The sequence below is a fragment of the Lepisma saccharinum genome, chromosome 3 (assembly GCF_977018435.1).
Source record: "Lepisma saccharinum chromosome 3, izLepSacc3.1, whole genome shotgun sequence".
Taxonomy (NCBI): domain Eukaryota; kingdom Metazoa; phylum Arthropoda; class Insecta; order Zygentoma; family Lepismatidae; genus Lepisma; species Lepisma saccharinum.
Window position 1 is genome coordinate 123,599,249 of NC_139231.1, and position 17,695 is coordinate 123,616,943.

Below are 17,695 nucleotides of genomic sequence, written 5' to 3' on the forward strand. Positions count from 1 at the left end.
ACATATGGAGGGGAAAAGGGGGAAATCCCCTGATTTTTTTAAATGGGGTTTCTCCCCCCCCGAAAAAAAGGATATGAAAAGTTCAAAATGCACATAGAAATTATCGCTGGCATGTAAGAAACAGAAAAATATTTGCATCATTGCTGTATGACCAATGTAACGCGAGCTGTACCCCTGAAACGACACACACCTACGCACAATTTTCACGGACGAAAAGCTAGAACACACTGGAAAATGAATGCCGATTCTTGCAGCTGCTTGACATTCTACTTTTAGACAATGCTGTGTGACCTCTGTTCAACATTGTGGAACACTTGTGCTCACAAACAAAGGTTTCCTTCAGCGTGCTTCGAATTCCCATTCTCACAACGCAGATTCAACAACCAGTTTTCCACCTCCCCCCACCCCCTGCTTCCGCCCTCACGGAAAAACTTTCATTTTGACATCAGATACTTATAAACAAGCTTCCTTCGAAGGCAGATAGCAGGAGGGAGTGAAAAGCATTGCTTTAGAACAACAAAGCCAGTCTTCCTTTGTCGGCAAAAATTTTATATTGAAAAGAGCCGCATAAGAGAAGTACTTTTCCTGCCCTTTCCCCTCCATTTTCATGAAGACAAAAAAAAATTGCAAAAAACCATTTCTGTTAAATACATGTGTTAGGAACAATATAAAAAAATAAAATCGAAATTCTAGCCAAAAATAGAAAAGTTATAATGTAAAAACTACGACCTTGACAGCTTCTCGATCGAGATGCTTGGGACAGTGAGGGTTACATTTGGGTATCTCGTTCGAGACGCTTGGGCGGCAAAAGGTTAAGCCATACATTGTTATGAAGTTATCATTGTTACAGACAGTAATTTTTACAAAATTTCATGTAGATTATCGTAAAACTGGAAACCAATATGTCCCTTTTTTGTGGCAATGACTTATCAGCATTCATTTACTGCAACAATACACTTTCTTCACTGTTACTATGAATTATGGCTTTGTTGGGTATAAATTATTTCAATGTCAACAATGTGCCACATTCCAGTTTTCTTAAAATATTGGAGTTTCCTCTCTGTTTATCTAATGTCCCCCACTCAATGATTTGTGGACAAGTGACAAGAAAACACTTTCAGTACAAACTTTGAAAACCACAACTCTACATTCCTTATTTTCAGGTGGAAGCACTTTTGATCCTATCAATACTGGTACAATTTTGAGGAGCAACTTGAGGAATGGGAGTCAATTTGATGGTCTAAGAGAAGCAAGAATACATTTTTTTTAATCATCTGGATCCATGCATCATCACTGTTTTCTCTACTCATCTACGTAGTTAATTTCTTTATTGAGAATAAATAATTAAACTTAATAATTGGTAGTTAGATTTTTAGAGGGGTTATAAAAATTGCTTAGAAAATAAAAAAACATTTTTAAAAATTTCTTAATTTTAGCAAAAATTATATGGACATTAATATAAAAATGTGTAAATTTGGTCATTTTTTGACCAAACTATGCTTTAAAATTCACCCTAAGTCCAACTCAAAATTTTTTTTTCGAACCTTCCTCCACCTGAACACTTTTTCTTCAATTTTAATAAGAAGAATTTTAGGTTCCACTTCTAAAAATTTTATTATCAATTTATTAAAAAAATACAAGAGGTAGAAGGTAAGTACTGTCCACTTTTGGCAAAGTTTAAGTAGCTGTAGTGATGGACATTTATAGGTTGCATTGACAACACAGTTTCAGTGCTGTCAATACAACCTAGAAGTATCCACACACTTAAACATTGCCAAAAATGGACTTTCCCCATACAAAATTAAGGTCTACTTTTAAACTGTCAACGTTGCTACAGACAGTTCAACAAGACACATTTAAATGAAAGTCGTTACAAATCACATTAAAGAAACCAAATCAAGCACCTTTACATTCTCTACAATATCATCATGCCTCTTCCGAAGTTCTTTCACTTAAAATTTATCTTTACTGTGAATTTGTGCTGCCTCTTCATTCTTCCTGCTTATCTTCTTTCCAAAACTGCCCATCCCCTTGACCTGGTCTAGGTGATAACTTGTCCTTTACGGGCCAGGTGGGTTTAGAGTGTGATGTTCTTTTCCAAATCTGGCACTTCTTCCAAATATCGTAAGGGTCTATTATTATACTTCCCATGGCTGATTACTAAGTAACTATATTGGCTTCATATAGGTCAGCTTCTGGTTCTTTCCGTGGTGCGATTCCTGCTATAAAATTAAGCATAGAAAAGAAACGTTAAGAACTGAGGGTAAATGTCAGATGTAACAAAATATGTAGCCAAAGTTTTTTACTTTCCACATTAAAATTCATGATAGGAAACTGGCCACATGCTATGTGCCAATAAATTATGTATGGAGCAGAAACTTGGACAATAACAGAAAGAGACAAAAGAAAGATGCAGGCAATGGAGATTAAATTTTTAAGGACTATATTGGGGAAGACTAGAAGGGAAAGAATAGGAATGAGGAGATCCGACAGACAGTGGGGGTGGTGAAGCTCCAGGACAGAATAGATAAGGCATGTAACTAACTAACTCCCTAGCCTTCTTAAACCCGAAGGTTCATGGCTGCAGCAACACAGGCCTTCCATCTGTCCCTATCTTGAGCAAGATCTATATACTCTTTTCCATCCCTACCGATTTCCCTTAGGTCCATCTCAACGTTGTCCCTCCATCTTCGTCTTGGCCTTCCTACAGGTCTCTTACCATCAGGTTTCCCAACAAGAATCCTGTAAACCCCTCTTTCCTCTCCCATTCGTGCCACATGGCCTGCCCACCTAAGTCTTCGCGATTTAATCATTCTAATAATATCTGGACATGCATACAAATTATGTAATTCTAAATTATGTAACCTTCTCCACTCACCTGTCTCGTCATCCCTTTTAGGTCCAAAGATTTTCCTAAGGATCTTATTTTCAAATACTCTCAATTTATGTTCCTCTTTCAATGTAAGGGACCAAGTTTCACATCCATATAATACTACAGGCAAAATTACTGTTTTGTATATTTTAACTTTTACTTTCTTAGATATTAAACGAGAAGACAAAAGTTTATGAAGAGAGAAGTAACATGCATTTCCTGAATTAAGCCTACTTTTTATTTCCTCTTTAATATAATTTTCATTTGTTAATATTACTCCTAAGTATTTGAATTTGGAAACTGTTTCAAACGAGTTGTTATCAATAATTAGATTTTGATTATTACCTAACACTTGGTTTCGGCCTGTAAGCATATATTTAGTTTTCTCTTTGTTAACTTCCAAACCTATCTCTTTAGCAGTTTTGAAAAATATTTTAGCATTATTCTTAATTGTATTCACATCATCCCCCAGGAAGTCTACATCATCTGCATATGCTAACAACTGAGTCACACCATTTAATTTTAGTCCTTCTTTAGTTTCTTTTACCTTCCTTACAGCATATTCTAAGGCAAAATTAAAGAGCAATGGAGATAATGCATCTCCTTGTTTTAACCCATCATGAATTGTAAATTTGTCAGACATATTATTACCCACACGAATTTTACTTTCTGTTTCACTGGTGCATATTTTTATCATATTAACAAGCTTCTTAGGTATTCCAAACTATACTAATATATTATATAATTTATCTCTTTTGACCGAATCATATGCTTTTTTGAAATCAATGAATAGCTGATGGACATTTTGATTATATTCCCACTTTTTTTCAAGTGTCTGTCTGATGTGAAAAATTTGATCTGTAGTTGATCTGTTGCGTTTAAATCCACATTGATAATCACCTATAATTTCATTAGCATATGGGGTTAGTCTTGTTAAAAGAATGTTAGACAATATTTTATATGTTGTTGAGAGTAAAGAAATTCCACGGTAATTATTGCAGTTCATTTTATCACCTTTTTTAAACACAGGAACAATTATGGATTCTTTCCACTGTTGAGGGATTTCTTCTTTATTCCATATTAAACAAATTAATTTATGAATTTGACATATTAATGAATTTCCACCATATTTAATTAACTCAGCTGGTATTAAATCAATGCCAGGTGCTTTGTTATTCTTTAGCCTTTTAATAGCATCTTTAACTTCAGTCAAGTTAGGTTCTGCTGTGTGGACTTCATTTACTTCTGATTTATCTCCTACATGAACATTTAAAAGGTCATTAAAGTAGTTCTTCCATCTATTTAGAATATCGCTTGGGTCAGCTAGAAAATCACCGTCTTTATCTTTTATCAAGTTTACTTTAGGTTGCCACCCCTTTCTAAACTCATTTACACCTTTATATAAATCTCTGATATTTTTATTTTTGCTGTTTGTTTCAATTTCATTAATTTTGCTTTTCAAGTAATCTCTTTTTTTACTTCTAAACATGCGGTTAACGTCTCGCTTTATTCTATTATAATTGTTTAGATTTGTATCATCAGAGTTATTTAACCACTAAAGTCTAGCCTGATTTCTTATTTCTATTAGATTATGACATTCATTATCAAACCATGGCTTACTTTTTCTCGGTTTATGGTATCCTATACTTTCTTTAGCTGCTGATTCTATTGCATTACGTATGTGCTCCCAATTCTTATTTACGTCTGTTTCATTTATATTTTCATCATCATTTAAATCCTGCAAAACATCAAATCTATTTGACAGTTTAATTTGATAATCTTTCTTAATTCTTTCATCAGTAAATTTTCCTGTATCAAATTTTAGAACTTTTAGATTTTGTTGCTTATGATTTAACACTGCGAGTCTTTCTCTTAATTTAGCAATTACTAAATAATGGTCACTGGCACAGTCAGCACCTCTATGTGTACGAACGTCAATTATACTAGTATGCCTTCTCTTATCAATGAGAATATGATCTATCTGATTATGAGTTTTACCATCTGGAGAAGACCAGGTATATTTATGGATATCTTTATGTTTAAAAGTCGTACTTTTCACAATTAAATTCTTTGAGGTTGCAAAAGTAATCAATCTTATACCATTATCATTACGTAATTCATGAAGACTTTCTTTACCAATCGTGGGTTTAAATGTCTCTTCTTTGCCAATCTGTGCATTACAGTCACCTAACAGAATTTTCATATCATACTGAGAACATTTATCAAAGACCTGTTCTAACTCTGTATAAAAATCATCTTTAGTATTATCATCTTTATCTTCCGTTGGTGCATGTATGTTTATTAAAATAATTTTGCACCACCTACCCTGTAAAACTGCATATGATATCCTATCATTAATAAATTCTACTGTTTTAAGAGCCGAGATAATTCTATTATTTATGAAAAAGCCTGTTCCAAAATTATGATTTTCAGTACCACCATAGAAAAAAGTATAATTTTTAGTTTTACAATTCCCTTCTCCTGGCCACCTAACTTCCAGGACAGCTACTACATCTAATTTATACTTAACTATCTCATTAACTGTACACTGAAATGCCCCAGGCCGGTAAAGGCTCAGAACATTCCAGGTGCCTAATTTAATATCCTTATTCCTAACGTAAATCTTATCCTTAGTCCAGGGACCTCCCAAAGTAGTCCCCACCCGGAGATCCGAACGGGGGACTCAGGCACGTATGAGATGTTTTGGATACATGAAGAGGGTGGATGCAGAAAGACTACCAGTAAGAGCTTACCATGCACAAGGAGTGGGAATAAGGCTAAGGGGGAGACCAAGATGTTTGTAGAAGGAGCAGATAGTGGAGTGTGTTAGGAGAGGCTTGACTTCTATGCTGACCGAGCTAGAGGCAGGAAACTGCCAAGGATGATGATTAAAATGCATGATAGGAATTAGTACAAATACACCGGTTTGCTGAAATCCAGTTTACTGGTACTGATCAAGAACTGGTAGTCACTGACACTTCTAGGTTTTATAAGTAAAAATGGTCATTACAATCAAGAAGTGATAAACCCCAACCAACCCTTTAGCATATCCCATGAGAAAATTTAGAACACCTTGATATGAAATGCAAATAGAAAAGCATGAGTTGTACTTCCAAAGCAGTTCTTAAACAGATTATGAAGGAATGTTAGTAAGCCACTAGAGATATTTCCCAATGTAAATTGTGGCAATGTTGTCAAACACTTCGATTTCTTTCACTGTGTTCTTAGCTCTCTAGAAAGAGGTAGTAGTAGTAAAAAAAAAGTGCTCCCCTGTGCTTATCACCATGCCATGAACGCGTATGGGGGGGTGTGGGGGTAACACCCCACACTTTCTTGAGTCGTGAGTGGGGGTGATGTGATCAGCATCATGCCCCTCACTGCCTTTACCTCCCAGGGTTTTCCCCAGGTACCCATGTCATTCGATGCTGGGTGGGTGCTGAGGCCACTTCCGTTAGAACAGTTCCCGGATTTGAACTGGCCCGGGATCGAACCCGGGCAGTACATTGAACAATGCTTTGGACGTAGTGGCCATTTTTCAATCATCTGCACGAGATGATTTTAGCATTTTGAGACATTCATATAAATCACTATACAATCCGGCCAGGGGAGACAAAACTAGCTGGAAAGGATGATTCCAAACACGAGAGGGAAAGCAAGTGGTATTTTCTTTGTATGAGTTTGCTTGTTTCCTTTATTATAGCTCAATGCCTGCTACAATGTGTAACAAATATATGTAAAAATATCTCTACGTATTTTGTCGGCATGGTTATTGCATTTCAAACTTCATTCCTGTCTGCACAGCAGACGATTATCACAACCAGCTTCCTACCCACAATGCTTTTGCTACGGCCACCCCAATCTTGCCACTGAGCACGTCCAGTTAGTGCATACACACTTCTGATAAGTACATAAACTTGGTCCACCTTCTCTTCAATAAGCTCAAGAAATATTTTTAAAAATCAAAAGTTTCACACACTGTACAGTGGTATTTCACATGAAAAGTAATTGCAGTATCATGGCTCCGATCTACACAGATATTTTAAATTAATAGTCTAAAAAGAGAGTTACTTATTCTGTAACATCTAAAATAATGCAATGACCTCACTTATGTTGCATAGAACTAAAAATATAATCAATCACCCCATTAACATTTAAAAAGGCATTCATCCCCCTCTTGACATCAAGAAAGTTCATTCATGAAACATCAAGTCAAACTGCCCATTAACTAAATAATCGCTCCCTTTGGACTTTTTCAGGTTTTGCAGACTAGTACATAACCTAAAAATTAAGATAACAATTAACACCACCAATAAACTTTCAGTGCACCCAGTGTGCAATATCTAAAAAAAAAAATGTTAAAAAATTAACAAGTTTTAGCCAAAAATCAAACTTTCGTATATATTTTCTTATTTAGCATAACTTATCTGCCACTTTTGGTTAATGTTGACAATGAGGATGATTAGCTGGAATTTATGAAGACCCATGGCCAGGCCAGGAACGCTGGTGGGGAGATTGAAATCCACTACATGTGTTCAGCAATCATGCTGGCAAAATTGAACTTTCACATTTGTTTCTGCTTGTACTCTATTATCTTTCAAATTGAATTCGTACAATAGTACAGGACAAGGCAAGTAAATAAAAATGTAGATTTACACACCATGCAAGACCAAGCTACACTAAATTTCATGTGAATTTAAAACGTTCCCATGTATATTAATTAGGCAAGTGCTTATACTAAATTGATACGAGGGTTATTTACATTCAATAAAAAAACTGGCTAAATTTACAATCCTGTTATATGAGGCCCCTATGGACTACTTTTTTGATAATCCAGGTGAAAACTGTCTACAGAGGAAGATGGGTTTATGAATGTTTTGTCGGTTTCAAGATATATGATGTTCATTTCTTAACTTTAACAAAAAAATACTTTGCTCAACATTAAATGTGATAGAGAAAGTACTCACTTTTCCCGCAGAAGTTTGTGGCCACTAAAATTAATAGAACTACGAAAAAAACAGTTTCGCGGAAGAAAGTGAGTACTAGTTTATCTGTATTTATGTACTACCGCGTGTGTCATTTCCAAAATATGAATGAAATGTGAGTTGTCAAATTGAAATTATGAAGGCCGTGGGCAACAGAATTTCCACAATAATTGTACTTAGGAGTGGGACAGATAAACTGACACACTATTGGTATTGGCCGATACTATTACTGTTCCAATGTATCTATACCTATAATTGAATGCAAAACTCAACTCATTAATTTTAATTTACAGTGGACTCTCAATTTTACGTTTTTCAGGAGACTATGCTGAAAAAACTTAAAATGCAGAAAAATGTAAAATCTGGAATGTGAAATCTGGTTTCCCTGTATAAACATATAATTTATATATTCTAGTTTTGTAAATGCCCAAATGTGGTCTTTTTTCAAAAACAGAGCTCACTGCACTCAAGTGTTTACATAATTTATTAAGGCAAAGAGGGACAATTACGCACCAGGCATGCATTTATTCCAATATCGTCGGAATGAGCAATGCTACTAAAAAGATCTCCGCCAGAAATGAAGAGTATGAATTTCTGCCCATGTGGCAAGTGGAAGCAGTTTCCTAAGTTGATTATTAAGCCTTATACGATTTTTGAAAAATATGATGAATTAGTATTTACCGAATCCCATGTATTCCTTATGGGACTTCAACTTCAAGTTACGGCTCATCAAATGGGAGTTTAGACTTTTCCTACTACTATGACATAGTTCAACGTGTCCTTTTTCGTCCATGTACTTTTCTACGTCATCAGATGTTTGATATTCCCGAGAGAACGAATAAAATAATGATCCCATAAGCCTAGTGCATTTCTCCTTGCCTCCTACGGCCATCCTGGCAGTGTTGCCAAACCTGATGCGCATAATAGAGCTAAATTTCACCATTAATATAGCTAAAGAGGACTTTCAAGGAGTTAGATTAACGAAGGGTGCATAAAGTGCCTACTAGGGTAATTTTAGTTGTCAGAGGGGTGGGGGTGCTGCTATTACCGTTAGCTTTAAAGTGATGGCAATTTATTCTTAGTTTTCACCGCCTAGATTTGGCAGCATCACTCATCTCAATAATCCAATGATGTTAATATAAAATCGAAAATAAAGGGTTCCCGGATAACAAAATTGTCATCTTCATCTTAGCCACAGCGCTATATATATAAAAATACATGGGGAGGAAGGAAGAGGTGGGTGATGCAGCCTGTAGCTATACGAATATCACGTCTCATGCAAAATGTACACTGATGGAAAAAGTTGGTATTTATGGGCCGGGGCCAGTGGTGGCACCATAGTGGGGCAGAGGGTGGGTGCCACAGTTCACAGTCAAACGAGTGCACGAGAGAGCCAGATCTGGCTCCAAAAGAGCAAAGTTGGCAACAGTGATCAGCAGCTGCAACAGCGAGAAAGACCTAGGGGAAATTGTCCCTCCTCGCCTTAAGGAAGTTTATTAACCATTCATGCTCTTTGAGGGACATTTGTATCCAATTGGTAGAATATTGTTTTTGAGTATTGGCAGCATCATTTTGAAACATAATCACTGTCAGCAAAATTTCTTAGTGCAAAAATAGGTTCATTAAATTGGCACCCAAACAATTGACGTCCTATACCTTGGTGCAACCTATCTTGACAGTGACGTCAGCTGGAACCGCACTGCAACTTGATGTATCACTCCGCGCCAAGCATGAAAAATTTTCTCCATCACATTAGCGTCTCCGAGTCCGCAGAGAAAGCACATAGGAGAAGCGGAACATTCTTGTGTGCAGCTGATCTTCATGGTGAGAAATGTCAATGCTTGTGACTAACAAAATACGAACACGAAAAGATAAAAGAAATTACAAAGTTAAAAATATATTTGGACTGAGAAACTAACGGACTTTTAATGTTTTGAAAACATGTAGTAAATGAAGTACTGACAAGTAAACATTGTCTTTAAGAGTCTCTCACGAAAGCCACTTTTGAAGTAATTCTTTCTCGAAGCATTGTTTGGTACAATCTAATTGCGAACAGAATGATACGAATTATCCATTATCCATGACAATTATGCTATTTGGTTGCAGTTTGGGTAGAATGTCGACGAACTATGTCTGAAAGTGCTGTCTCAACGTCTCGAACAAAACAACAAACAAACACTTTCCACAAAACCATCTTCGCTTCCTACATACACAACAACGAACCTTCCTAGGTCTGAACTCTGACCCTAGATGGAAAGCATACCAATGTGACAGATGCGTATGTAGAAATACATTTGGGGGGGGGGGGTCTGACCAAGTGTCTCAATAATAATACTAATATACTTAGAATAATTATATTGAATTAAAATAATATTAATTGAATATGTAAATTAATTAATATTGCATTGTTGTTATTACATGAATAGGTAATAAATAGTAAAAGAATAGATATATAACATTAATTATGTCATTTACGTGTAGTTAAGATTGCCAAAATTTGTGTAAAAGCAACAGCCCTGGCAAAGAAATTAATGTAAAATAGGCATAGAATTGAATATTTATTGAACAACAAGAAATGTACTTAGATCATATTGTAATAGGCAAAAATAATTGTACTGTGATCGCTTTTAATTGCCTATTGGAATTGACGAAAAGTAAATTTGGTGATTACTATTTCTTGCATATTATCATACATAGTAGTGTGTATAAATCTTTGGAAGCTGTACGAGACAAATTCCTTGCCTTTCAGTAAATTCAGCGGGGTATAACCATCGATTGTATGACAAATGCTAAACAATTATATTTTGAATATTTAATTTTAATACTTGCTATGTCTTTCTGAAGGTGGGGGTCCGAATCCCATGGATTACCTAAATACATGCTTGCAATGTGAAACAACTGTTGTGCCCTCCCAAGCTTTGTTTACAGAATGGTCCAAGGCCAACATTAACTCATGTTTCATACATGTAGGCTAATGAAGATTTTTCTTTCACAGCAATCTAATATCGATTTATGGACGCAGATATTAGTGAAGCCAAGCAAAATGTCATTTACAAACCCTTCCTTATCTTAATACAAACTCAGGTCGTACAAAATTCACCTCATTGTTGATGTGGTTATGGATCAGGATCTCAATCAATTGCGGCAGCAACCTTTCCCACTGTTAGAAATTTAGCTTTCTCATTGCCTCTAAACGTTTTTGAGACAACTGAAACCGGCGTTTCATCACAAGTACGTCACGAATACGTTTATACATCCCCCTCCATATGACTATTCAAAATTTTACCTTTACAATACGATTTAAAGTAATACACAAGCGATACTCTTGCCCGAATCTCGCTCGCTGAGGACGCGTGATAACCAGCAGATAGACTCGCCCTTAACCTCACTTCGACCTGCAAACACCTCCAATATTTGGGTCAACGAACCCATGGATAATTTTTTTAGCATTGACTTGCAGCAAAACAATCGTACCAGATACTTTACATTTCAACATGTTTTTCAGAATCTAACATCTGCAATACATTTCTATGTACTGTATACGATGCAACATGCTTCAAGTAAGGAACTATATTTTTGTGCTCAAGTCTCGCGAACTTGCCGTTCGAAGGTGCTTTGCCATCCCGTATTCATTATCTGAATCCAAATCAGTTTCGTACAGTTTACATATTATGTTTATGTATTGTGCTCATTTTAATGGTTATTTATTATACGTTATTATATTCTGCAAGAATCCTCGCATTGTGAGTGTTTGAAATTCCATCCCTTGTATCTTAATCTATATTGAATTTCATTCCCTTGTTTTCCTTTTTTCAGACTGCAGACAGTGAAAGTATGAACGCTGTAAGTTTGCAATGCTGTTACGTCACTGTCAAGTTAGGTTGCACCTGAGTATAAGTAAGTTGAAATATAGGGTGTCCCACATGAAGGTAGGCCTGAGAGGTGTCAATTTAAATTAACAAAAAAAAAAAGGTAAAGGTAAAGTGTTCCCCTGTGCATAGCACCACGCCATGAAGGTGTATAGGGGGTGTGGGGGTAACGCCCCACACTTTCTTGATCCGGTCGTGAGTGAGGGTGATGTGATCAGCATCACGCCCCTGACCACCTTTACCCCCCAGGGTTTCCCCCAGGTACCCATGTTATTCGACGCTGGGTGGGCACCGGGGCTGCTTCCACCATTAGAAAAGTTCCCGGATTTGAACCGGCCGGGGATCGAACCCGGGACCTTGAGCATGGTAGTCAGACGCGTTAACAAGGTAGGCAAAAATAAAACTACACGTGTATTTTCTACCTGTGAGTATGAGAAATTGTTGACAAACACAACATGTGCTGGAAGTGTCCTTGTGCATCCAAACACAGTTGAACAGGGCACTCTTATACCAGAAGGCGGCAGCCACAGCTCAAGGAAAGACTGCCTGGATCTTGCACCAAATGTTCTCCTGTAAATCCTCCAGCAAAAGTGGTTTGTTTGTTCATGAATGCATACTCTTTTGAGATACCCCCAAAGGAAAAAGTCTGGAGGGTTAAATTGGGTGACCTTGGAGGCCATATCCCTTTTGAAATGACCTTTGGAAATGGTGATTCAATCTCAAGACTTATTCGCAGCAGAGGTATGGGATTTTATTATGCGCCACTGGGATATGGCACAGAACATGGCAAGTACCGTATTTACTCATGTATAATGTGCACTTTTTCCCCAAAAAACTGTGGTGCGTATTATGCACAGAATAATTCGGACAGCCAACATGATTATGTGACACTTGCATTGATTTTTCATGTTTATGGAACCCTATCATGTTATATATCGTTGTAAAGCTTAAATTCTGCAGTTTCTGAATATGGCAACAGTATTCCATTCAAGATGGTGACCACTAATGTGCAATGCAGTTGAAATAAGCTCATCACAAAATGGAGGAAAGTTCTGATTTTTATGGTACTTTGGATGAAAGAAAAGATATGGAAAAGAAAATAATAATTAAAATGTATTACTGGTCAATTAATATGACATATATGGAGTGTGTAAATGCCTTAATGGAAGAAATGCTAACTGCTAGTTTGAGGGTTCTGAATGTGCCTTGTATGAATGTTATGTTAATCACAGAAAATTTTGAAGTTTTTTTTAGAAAAAGTAAAGGGATGAACAAAACCTCTTATAGAAGTTTAAAGGCCATTTCCCATGATTTTTGACTTTGTAATGCAATGTTCTGTGACTCCAAGAAAAGCAGTGCCGTTCTGGCAGAATTCAAGCATGCACCTCCCATCACATTGTTGCGTATCATTGGGTGAGAAATAATAGAAAATAACTTCTTCAGCACTACAAATCCATAAGATAATTTTGATCTTGCTTTCTACTATTACAGAATAAATAAGGTGGTTAAAGAGTAAAGGCTTTGGGATGCTAAACACAGTGGAGGGGAGGTGGCGTGGGTTGGTGGCTTATTGTTTACACAAGAGGATAGTCTCCTCTTGGTTCACATAGTAACAGCTGACTCATTGAATAGGTATGATGTCAATCACTCTTGATCATCATAGCAACAGCTTCATGACCTATAAATAAGAAAGCCATTTCTTGAACCTGAATTGTACTGTGCATTATATACGAGACATAATTGTCTGTTACTTTTCCCCATCAAAAACCAGGATGTGCATTGATTATACACGCGTAAATACCGTACTTGGGGATGAAAGGTCTCCTCATATGCTAAATATCTCCAAAATTAAATCCTTAGAATAAAATCCAGCTAAAAACGGTATGTTGTTTTTATATTTATATATAACTTATTGTTTTGTTAGTAATCGAGAAGAATCCTATTTTTGCTTACTATTATGCTGTGCATGTGAATTTTCACTACCCTCACATATGCATGGACTCCACTACTTGTCTTAGCTCCATTACTTCTTTCTTTCTAGCTCTGAGCCATATCTTTCTTTCTCTGCTTCTCTTCCTCTATTCCTTCCTTTCGTTTATTACATGGAACCACATTTTGAAGCTGAACCAATGGCAGCAGTACACCATACAGTACTCTTGATCTGGCTCTTTCAATTTGTGCGAGAAGCGGACACTACTACTACTGTTTTCTGCACAGTTTAATACCACTCTTTCCTTCTTTCTCTCTCTCTCTCTTTCTTGCGAGCGAGAGAGAGAGAAAGAGAGAGAGAGGTGAAAGGAGTGAGAGGGAGGGAGAAAGAGAGAGAGAGAGGGAGAGAGAGAGGATTAAGGGAAAGAAAAGAAGAGAAAGAGATAGGGGAAAGATGAGAAATAGGGAAAGAAAAGTAGAGAAAGAGATAGGTGAGAGATAGGAAATAGGGAAAGAAAAGTAGATAAAGAGAGAGAGGGAGAGAGAGAGGAAAGAAGAGAGAATCTCTCTCTCTCTCTCACCTCTTCCCCCCTCTCTCTCTCTCTCTTGCTTCTTTCTTACTTCTTCTTTTTCTCCTTCTTCTGAAAGAAGTAAAGAAAAAGAAAAAAGAGAGAAAGCCTCTCTCTCTCTCTCTCCAAAGAGAGAAGAGAAAGCAGAGAAACAAAGGGGAAGAGAAAGAGAGAGAGAGAAAGTTCCTTCTTCTTTCTCTCTCTCTCTTTTTCACTTTCCTATTTCTCTCTCTCTCTCTCTCTCTGTGAGAGAGAGAGAAAGAAAAGAAGAAGAAGCGAAAGGAGAAGGGAAAGAGAGAGAGAGAGCTGGAGAGAGAGAAATGGAGACAGAGAGAGTGACCCCGCCGCCGTTCTCTCTCTCTCGAAGAAATAGAAAGGAGGGTTCTGAGAGAGAGATAGAGAGAGAGAGAGATATCTTCTTCTCTTTTCACCTTCTTTCTTTCTTTCTTTAAAAAGAGAGAGAGCAAAGTTCTCTCACTCTCTCTTTCTCTCACAGAGAGAGAGAGAGAGAGAAGAAAAAGGGAGGAGAGAGGAAGAGAGAGAGAGAGGGGATCTCTCTCTCTCATGAAAAAGAAAGAGAAAGAAGAAGAAAAAGAAAGAAACAAAGAGGAGAGAAGGGAGAAAAATGAAAAGGAAGAGGCGAAGAAGGGGAGGGACGGGAGAGAGGAGGAGGGCCTCTCTCTCTCTCTCAGAGAGAGAGAGAGAGAGAGAGAGAGGGCGAGACTTCTTCTCTTCTCCTTCTCCTCTCCCCTACAAAAAGAAGGGAAGAGGAAAAGAATGGGGAGAGAGAGAGAGAAAAGAAGAAAAAGAGAGAAGGTATCTTCTCTCTCTCTCTCTGCTCTCTTTCTCCTTTGAAAGAAAGAGAGAGAGAGAAAGAGAGAAAAAGAAAGAGAGAGAAAAAGGGAGGAGAGGAAAGAGGGGGAGGAAACGAGGAAGAGAAAGAAAAAGAGAGAAGGTTTCTCCTTTCTCTCTTCCTATTTCTTCTTCTACCTATCTATCTCTCTCCCTCTCTCTCTCTCTGGAGAGAGAGAGAGAGAGAAGAAAAGAGAAATGGCGAGAGAAAGGAGAGAGAGAGAAAGAGGAGAGGGAGGAAAAGAAAGCGAGAGAGAGAGAAAGAGAAAAGGAGAAGAAAAAGAGAGAGAAAGAAGAACTCTTTCTCTCTCTCTCTTCTTCTCTCTCTCACCTTCTCTTTCTCCTCTCACCCCCCCACTCTCTTCTCTCTCTCTCTCTCTCTATATATATATATATATATATATATATATATATATATATATATATATATATATATATATATATATATATATATATATACAGGGTGTCATTTTAATGGCGCCCACGGACCACGGAAACGTATAGAGGACATCAAAACAAACAACTTTTCTCAGTAACATTTTTCTCGGTGCATCATTTCGGCGCTACAGTCGTTCAAAAAAGCCCGTTTTGCCGCCTGAATGCTGGCAACCACACACAACATTTCATTGCATTTGTGACGTCATATCCCGTCGTGAAGCGATGCATTCCAGGGTTGCCAGGAACACACATATTCTGTGAAAAATAGTATAGCTACAACCAACCACATGTAACACTACGGACCTCAATTTGTTGTTATAAAAGGGCTGATGACGTTTTCGTGTGTTTTGGAGAAATAGAGTATTTGAGTGAGCGAGTTCTTCGAAAAACAGTTCGGGTAAATGTAGTCATTTCAGAGTAAGAATATTACATGTTATTGCAAATTTGACATGGGTTATATCCTAATCAGTGACAACTAAATGTGTGCATTTGTATGAAATACAACATTCAATAACAATAACATGTTAGTGAAAACAACGTTTGTGTTCAACCAGCCCTAAGTACGACATTTAAGAATTTGTGAACCTAGCTGAATGATAAATGACTGATTTGTAACTACATATATTCAACTATCTAACACGAAAATAAGTTAATTGCTATGTATGTGTCCGTATTGTTGTGCATAAGTTGTATGAAATTGTGCACTTCGAAGTGTAAAGGTCACGTATTCATTATCTAGACATAATAGCAAGATATTCAGTTATATTCTCAAATAATATATTTATGTTCAGTTTAAAGGAAATATGCGCAAGATGATAAATATGATGTCAAATAAATATTATGTCCATTAATGAATTTTTACGACTTCGTTCAATTTTAATTTTGTGGTTAATTTTTGTACCTTAGTACCTGATGCAAACAATGCATGTTATATTCTCCTTCTCAAGGAGACCAAGATCTTTATGAGTATTACGATGTAGTTAATGAACAATATAAATAATGTGCACACCAGAATTTAAGATATGTAAAATTAAAATCTGCACAGAAGTTCCTAAAATTAAAATTTGCTCTTTACGAATAGCAATTCTTAACTTTTGCACAGTCAGTCAGTGTGATTTCCTGTAACCTATTTGCATTCTTTTTAAATTTATGCTTCGTATTGACAAGTATGAGAGAGAGATATTAATGTCACAAGTGCAAGGGAAAATATAATTCCCAACTTGCATGTCAGTGAAATTAATGTTGTACCAATTCAACTATACATCATTTCAACGATTAAGTGCTTTTCTGGAATTCGTAATCTGGGCCAAGTTTAGATTGCAGGGTGATTATATCTTCATATACACACACACACCTATTTTACATGGCACGATTTCGATACACATCCATGTAGAGTTAGCAGTATAATGTCGTTAGGAAAGGGTGAAGCACACGTTGACATTCATGAAACCTACGACATCTCCTGAGAAAAGACTTGCATCATATATTACCTCTTAAGATTTTCTATTACCTGGCTTGTTTACCGAAAAGGAATATAAATTATAAGAGTTTTATAACAATAGCAGCATTGTCCTGATCTTGTATGAGGACTACTAGATTCTCTTGCATTTTGCTTGTGTTCATTAATTAATGTAAGCTGCTTTCATTATTATTGCCAATGTGTTTTTATTCTCTTTGTTAATGTAAACCCCTTCCCATAGGTTTGAATTAGTGAGTTAGGCGAATTAAGTTTGGTGTTCTTAGCATCCAGATGTTTCGAGTAGGTTAGGCTAGTTTGTTTGTAGCATAAGTATTTAACACTTTCACTCCTCGCCTGTTCGTGTGTGTACGCAGGATTTTTAATGGATGAAAATTTAACTAGTAGTGTAATTGGTACTACAACCAGCACCACTTACAAGTGTACAAATGATGAGCTCATATAATTAAACAGCCCGATTTGCCCACACTTAAAATTATGCCAAGATGCCCTTATTCCCCAATTCTTCAAGTGTGATATGCTCTTAATTCTAAGAATTTTGAATCCTAGTGTACAAATGATGACCCCCCTCAGATTGATTTGCCTACACTTATAAAAGGCACTTCTGTGAGATTGTTGTCCATAAATTTGTTAAAAATATGCCTTTCTTGATATTTTTTTGCCCACACCTAAAACTAGGCCACACACACACACACACACACACACAC

General features: G+C 36.7%; 2 long non-coding RNA genes across 2 annotated transcripts in view; one reads left to right on the forward strand and one right to left on the reverse strand.

Annotated features, from left to right (window-relative positions):
- LOC145985991 (uncharacterized) overlaps positions 1-1,297 on the forward strand; it is a 51,701-nt gene extending 50,404 nt beyond the window's left edge. Inside the window, exon 3 of the long non-coding RNA XR_014441474.1 lies at positions 1,164-1,297. This is a non-coding gene — a long non-coding RNA (uncharacterized LOC145985991). The remainder of the gene's footprint in view (positions 1-1,163) is intronic.
- A 703-nt stretch (positions 1,298-2,000) lies between these two features.
- Positions 2,001-17,695, reverse strand: part of LOC145985992 (uncharacterized) — a 56,342-nt gene continuing 40,647 nt past the window's right edge. The window contains exon 3 of the long non-coding RNA XR_014441475.1: positions 2,001-2,222. This is a non-coding gene — a long non-coding RNA (uncharacterized LOC145985992). The remainder of the gene's footprint in view (positions 2,223-17,695) is intronic.